We start from the raw sequence: 7331 nt of genomic DNA on the forward strand, positions 1-7331 counted from the left end.
ATAAAGCCTTTCTCATCTAATACTGGATCTTCCAAACTGAAATCTCATTGACAGGACAAAATGAGGTCTTTTGCTGTGGAATTTTGAAACTTACATTTGCCATCGTGTTTTTGTCAATGCCACCATTTTTATTTCATAATAATTCCTGAGGAAATAATTAGCTATACAGTATTTGTCTCACTCTTACAAAGTGTCAAAGATACACATTAAATTTGATGCATGGGTTCAGCCCCTGGAATGAAATGCCAGCCAAATGAAGACACCTTCTAACATTCAATGCATTTCAGTGCAATGTACTCTGTGGGCAGAGGCTTTGGAGAGAGCTACAGGTTTCCGGCTGAGTGAGACCATCAGTGAACAGAATTCTTGTTCTTCTTGATATTAAGGGAAGAACTTATAAGGGTTTGCCCCCATATTCAATAATCTTCCTTAGTTCCATTTGGCCACCTAACAAACAAGCTTCTATTCTCTGTGAATTTGTTTGAACACAAATAACTCTCCACTGTCCCATTCATAGTTTAATGTCACTTACCTATATTTTTAGCCTCCCGTCTCAAAGACATTTAAAATATGCACATTTGATCGGTGAAGCATGTGACTCCATCTCAGGGTTGCAAGTTCAAGCCCCGCATTGGGTGTAGAGATTACTTGAAAAAATAAAATCTTTATAAATAAATAAGTAAAATATGCACATTGATGGTATGCTGTTCAACTAGACTTGTTTAATTAAAAGAAAGAGACCCATTGAAGATTAGTTAATTTAGGAGGGGTTTCTTGTATGGATACAATAGGCTTATTGTAAGGATACAGCTAATTGGGAATAGAGAAGCATTACTTACCTTGCTGGGAAGCCAGCCTCCTGGAACTGGAAATGAGAAGATTTGGATCTCCTTTTCATAGAGTTGTCTCTTGTTACCCTCTCTACCGTGAACTGTCATATATATATATATATATAAATATATATATATTTATATATATATATAAAATGTGTATATATACTTGATACACATATACAAAGTTTAACTCACCTATAAAAAAGTATTAGTGAATTCCCTCAAATCATTAACTTAGTGTGAATTTCTCACTTGACTGTTTGCTGTTGTTATCAAAAATAAACTTCATGTGACCAAATGAAAGCAGCCCATCTATACAGACCAAAGCGTCAGATCTTTCCAGAGCCAGGAGGACAGCAGGATCACTTTGAACTTCCGGATTACTTCTGGTTTACAAGATATAACAGTCTTGAATATCCTGCCTTTTTAGTTGACTATGGCAATGAAAATAGCCTTTTTATCAATTTTCTGAGAAAGATGAGTATTTGGGATGGATAAGTATCTAGCTTTCCCTACACATGTAGTTTGGATATTTGAGGGCCAGGTGCCTACATGTCTATGAGCAAATGACATAGCAAATGACATTGCTTAGCAGTCTATATGTAACACACGAACAAAATTCATCAACTTCCAACCAAAAAGCCAAAATAGTCACTTGCTTACGTAGAGGCCCCATCCCCACTGCCCCATGCCACACCACTTTAGCTATTCCTCATAAAGTCTTAGGAATATAAAAAGAGTTTTCTAAAGAAGCAGCATTGTTAACATGGTTACTATACTTCCCTTTTCATTCTGGCTACTCAAAGAGATTATAAATAAAGACCAGAAAATACCTCTATTATGCTTTCTCTCCCTTTGATGCCTTTCACAATGCCATCCAGAATAAATTTTCTTTTTTAAGGAATTAATGTCAACGAGTGAATCCTGAATGGACACGCTCGAAACTTGTCGATGAAGCAACAACAATCCACGAGGAGATGAGACCTAAATTTGTATCCACGCTCCACGAGTCAGTGTGTTATCACCAGCAAATCTGTTGTTCCCTCGCTGACCCTCTTTCCTCTCCCATAAAACGAGGACAAGCGTGCTGGGTGGCCAGGCTGTCTCAGAGCTCACTAAGGTAGTAACGTGAGATCAACATGTTAACTGTGAGCCCCTACAGAAACGTTAAATGATTTTCCGTAGAAACAATGAGCTTATCGAAATCTATCTTTGAATCATCCGAATAGATTTATGGTAGCTTCAGGACTCTTCAGCTGGGTTCAGGATTTTCTTCTCCCCAGAGCCGACAATTTGAAGCGGAAATGATGCCACTGCCAATCCAGTCTTGGCAGGGTGGTGATAGCTCTGTAAACACAGCGTGCATCTTGCCAACACAGGTTAGCTCTCATGACCGGTGATAGTCCAAGAATCAGCAGAGACAAATTGGTTGGCTACCTTATCATCATGCAAGAAATGGAGCTGCTCACTAAAGGAAGAGCCAGAATTTATGCCCTTAATCTTCTTCGGGGAAATCCAAGAAGTTTCTCCTACCCTGTAGCAGGACTCCTTTAAAAGATTACCCATCTCCAATTCAATAGCATTTTCCAAAGAAGTGTAATGTTGCTTATTCACTGACAGAGAGAAGCATTTCCAAATAAAATCCTGGTTTCATTATGGATGTTTTGCCATGAACTGTGCTCATGAGCCATACTCTATTTTATGCATGCCTTCAGGGTGCTTACCAACCGGCCATCCTTCTCTTAGGCAACTGCCTAATTTTAACAAAGGTTTGTGGAAAGGGCAAGCAGGGTGGTGGGCTGGAGAGGTGGGGTTGGTGTGACATTCCTTTTCCTAATCCTTCAAGTCATCTTGCTATGAAGACCTGCACAGTTTTTCCGGAAATAGGTGAGTCCGACCACTGATTGATACAGGTAATGCAGAGAAAAGAGCTTATGTTTGTATTTATTTGTTTGTTTATTTGTTTATTTATTTAGTCAGGGGTAAGGTACAGCCAAAGCCTCTTCAGGACCGAAATCTTTTTGTTTCCAACACTCAGCCAAAGTCCAGCCAAGACTCAGGAGATAAAGAGAGAGGGTGATGGGGATGGGTGGTTCCCGAGGGGGAATCTTCCATATTGACAGATCCTGGAAGTTTTGGGAAAGTTAACTCCAGGCTTCACACATTTTTACTGCCCCGGGTTTATGGGAATGGAAGCAGAGTCCAGGTACGTTTCACTTGAAGGATCAAGTGAAGGCAAAGACAAGCCCTCTAGGTTCCCCGTTGAAAAGAGAGTAGCAGCGGCAGGTGCAAGTCGGACCAATCGACGGGACGTTAGTGTCGGGTCTTAGGGACCCCCCACCCCGCGCCGCGCCCCGCCCCGCGGTAGAACGTCGGGAAGGGGAGGATGCAGAGAGGGGAGGGCGAGGCTGGGAGAGGCGGGGAAACAAGGAGACCGAGCGAGACAGCCCTGGGGGCGGGGAGCAAACGCTGCACAGAGGCACCAATTATTATAATTGCAGGTAATGGTGCCGAGGCGCCAAGCAGCTCCGCTCTGTTTTACCTCATTGGGCCCCGACCCAGACGCACCCGCACCGCGCTCGGCTCCTCCCGCGCCGAGTCCCGGGCCCCGGGGCCCCTGTGCACGCCCCCAGCCCCCGCCCCGCCCGCAGCGCTCAAGTTCAGGTGCGCCCCGCCGGGCCTGCTCACCTGTCTGACTCACCTGCCTGCCCCCGGCCCTTGGCCGCCTCGCCCCGCCGCCTCCCTCACTTGTGACAAGTCCAGGGACACTGACTGGGCCCAAAGTTAAACAAAGGGGCAGACGCTTCTGGTGTGGACAGCTTTCCCCCTGCCCCCCCATCCTCCGGGGTTCGGGCTTGGGTCGTAGGCACTAGAAACAACGCTGTCCTGGGCCTCGTGCCCTTGCTTTTCTGTCTAGCCTGCAGGTCTGTCTCACCTCACCCTCACCACCATCACCCAGTTCCCCTTCCCCCTTTAACTCGAGACTTAAGTGGGGTCTTAAAAATAAGCTACGTGGAAACAAAGCAGATAAACCTAAGGGAAAGGAGCAGTGTTTGATTCGAGCCAATTGCATCTCTCTAGGCCTGTATTGTCACCGATCAGATAGGACTCCTAGGGTGATCTCTAAGATCACTTCCAGGTTCAGCCTTAAAAATGACCCCAGGTTAGAAAAGAGCAAGTGACATTACCTACCCTAGCAAGGCAAATAAAGTTACTGCTTTCCAAGAAGCACTTTAAGAAGAAGGTCTTCAAAGAGCAGCCCTATGACCAGTCTACCCTTTCTGAAGCTTTGTTTCTTAAAAACAGATGTGACTAGAGGTGCCTGGGTGGCTCAGGATTGAGCATCTGCCTTTGGCTCAGGTCGAGATCCCAGGGTCCTGGGATTGAGTCCCGCATCAGGCACCCTGCGAGGAGCCTGCTTCTCCCTCTGCCTGTGTCTCTGCCTCTCTCTCATGTGTCTCTCATGAATAAATTAACAAAATCTTTTTTAAAAAAATGTGACTAGTAATACAAGCACTTGGTGCTAATACATGTTTAAGTCCAGCTCAAAACCGTGAGCTGTTTGGACACTGTATGGATCAGACCATTCCTGACTGGTGACCTCAAGGCAGAGTATAGCACCTTGAAACGTCTTTAACGAAGCAGAGCAATCAGGTAGGTAGTGGCACTTAATGCCACATTTAACCATACCAGTGAAGGAAAGACTTTCAATGATTTTTTTTTTAAACTTGCTTGTAGAATCACAGAGGGCACAAGGACCAGTGGGTGCCAGCTATGCCACCTAGAAGTTGTCAGGCAGACTTAAAATAAGGAAGAACTTCCTAGCAATAATGCCGCCTGGAGGCAGAACAGGGCAGCCTAGAGAATCTGTGGCTCCCAAGCACTTGGGTGAAATCCAGTGATGGGCATGTGAAGTCATTGTTGGAGCAGGTGACCCTTTAAAGTCCCTTTCAACACTGAGATGCTATAATTACAGCTACAGCTTCTACTTATTGTTTCCTTTAATATTAAAGATGACAGTGCCTTGTCATTTTCTAGAAGTAGGAAGAATGCCGGGCGCTGGAACTTATCTAGGTGGTAAGGACCTAAGAGTCAACTCGGGCTGCCCTGAGCTGTTCAAGACCGCGAATGTCCAGCTGAGGGAGGTACGTGAGGGCTGGGCTTCAGCGCGGCTCTCAGACCTGGCTGTGGACCCTAGAGCTGGCCATGACTGCTTGAGAGGAGTGCCTCTAAGTGACAAAATGAGCCGAGTAGGGGGCCGTCACAGTTCTGTGCCCCAGCCCTCTGTAACCTGGCGGGACTGGTTCATGGGCAGGAAATTATAGCTAAGGCTGCAAAGGGCAGGTGGCACACCTGAAGACAGCTGATAAATGGGGTCTTAATTCAAGTCTGGGATCAAGGAGAAAACCTCAAAACCGTTTTAAACTGATACAGATTCTCCCAGCCCTGGACCGCCCATGTCATCAGAAGGCATTCTTTTTTTTTTTTTTTTTTTTTTTTTAAGATTTTATCTATTCTTTCATGAGAGACATACAGAGAGAGGCAGAGACACAGGCAGAGGGAGAAGCAGTCTCCATGCAGGGAGCTCGATGCGGGACTTGATCCCAGGATTCTGGGATCTCGACCTGAGTCAAAGGCAGATGCTCAACCACTGAGCCACCCAGGTGCCCCCTCCCGTGTGTGTGTGTGTGTTTTTAAAGTTTTTATTTATTTATTCATTTAAGTAATCTCTGTACCCAGCGTGGGCCTCAAACTGAAGATCCTGAGATCAAGAGTTCCATGCTCTTCCCACTGAGCCAGCCAGGTGCCCCACCTATCTTCCTTCATGATGTAATTGTAGTTTATTTTCCCAGCCTTTGCTAACACGGTATTTTAAGTTCCTTGACAAGTACCCCTTGAAGTGTGCCTAGAACTGGACCCCAAAATCAGGAACAGAGTCACCATAACCCAGCCTGGTGGCTCTGCTGCTCTTCAAAGGCCTGTCCTCCCCAATATCCTTCCCAGATGTCCTGCACATCACATGGTCCAGAAGCAAGAGGAGCAGCGCTGGGAACAGGGCCTCTGCTCCAAATCATCAAACTTTCTCTTTTACCACACATTTGACTTCTTACACACGTATCCTTAAATGCAAATTCTTCCATATTATTTGAAGTAATGTGTTCTTCTCTGGAGAAAAATTATGTTAAAAAAAAAAAACCCAACCCCACCAGGGTAGCCCTTTCTCCCTAAGCCAACACTAGAACTTTCACATCTATTATCACTTTTATTTTTCAGAGAAGGAAACACATTGGCCTTTGCAGCCCGAGCCTCCTTGTGGAGTAGGCAACCCCCTGGGAGGGAGCTGGCCAGTGGCACGTCTTTCTCGCCCTCATGTGGTGAAAGGGAAGTAGCACCCAGCTGGGCAGACAGCAGCCGTGGTTTGCTGTTGGAACAGGCAGCAAGGTCACTGCAGGGAAAATTTAGAGTCAATATTTTAATGACCGTGTCTCTAAGCCGGGCAGTGACATCAGTGAGAGCCCTGTTCCGAGAATCTTCCTAGGGCTTTGGACAATAAGGAACAAGCTTCTCTCTGTGTGTAAGGCCAGGAGGGGGGGGGGGGTAGCAGGTCCAGGTATGCCATGGAGAACAACGGTGATCATTGTTCTGAACAAAACACCCTTGCCAGAGAGTGTGTCACCCCCCAGCGAGCCAGGACTCTTCCCGAGGAGGAGCTCTTATTCTCAAAGACCCCGGTTTATTCCTTGGTTTTTAATATTTTTGAATGGCAATGTGCTAACTGAACAGAACCACCACAGAGCATTACCCCTGACCCCTAAAGTCTAAATGTGTGCATTGTTTCTATAAAGCCACAAACTGTTTGGGGCTGGCTTCGGCTTTAAAAAGCCTCCACAAACAGGAGTTACACAAAGGTGCCCTCCTTTCCTGATCCATAGGACCAGGTGCCACCAAAAGATGGGTGACTGAGGTTTCCCCCAGAACGGAGCATGGCAGTATTGTGGATGTTGTCTGGAACTCCCCCACCCCTCCTGCCATATGACGTGAAAATCTGACTCTCGTTCAGGTCAAGATCAAAGCCAAAAGACTAACAGGATAATTCAGCCTCCAACTCCACATGAGTTGCCAGTCTAGACTGATCAAATTAATCAAACAGTTCCTCTGTGTACTGAGAGCCATGCGAGGCCACGTCAGCCACTTTTTAAATTAAATCATGGAAATAATCACTTCCGTCTCTGATTTCACAGCTGAGGAAACTGAGAGGGGGTGGAATGGCTCTCTGGGGGTCACACCAGCTGCACCGAGCATTTGCCTTCTGGCCCACTGGGAAGATGGGAAGATGTGGTGGGCCATTGCATTCGCTGGTAAATCACGGTTGGCTTCTCCTTGAACAAAGATACGGGAAGAAATTGCTAGAGTTCTGAGCTACGGTTCCATAGGAACATTTTGGCAATATTATAAGGTAAAATTACCTCTTGACAAATGGAATAATTTGAGAAAGAG

The sequence above is a fragment of the Vulpes lagopus genome, chromosome 8 (genome assembly GCF_018345385.1).
Source record: "Vulpes lagopus strain Blue_001 chromosome 8, ASM1834538v1, whole genome shotgun sequence".
Classification (NCBI taxonomy): domain Eukaryota; kingdom Metazoa; phylum Chordata; class Mammalia; order Carnivora; family Canidae; genus Vulpes; species Vulpes lagopus.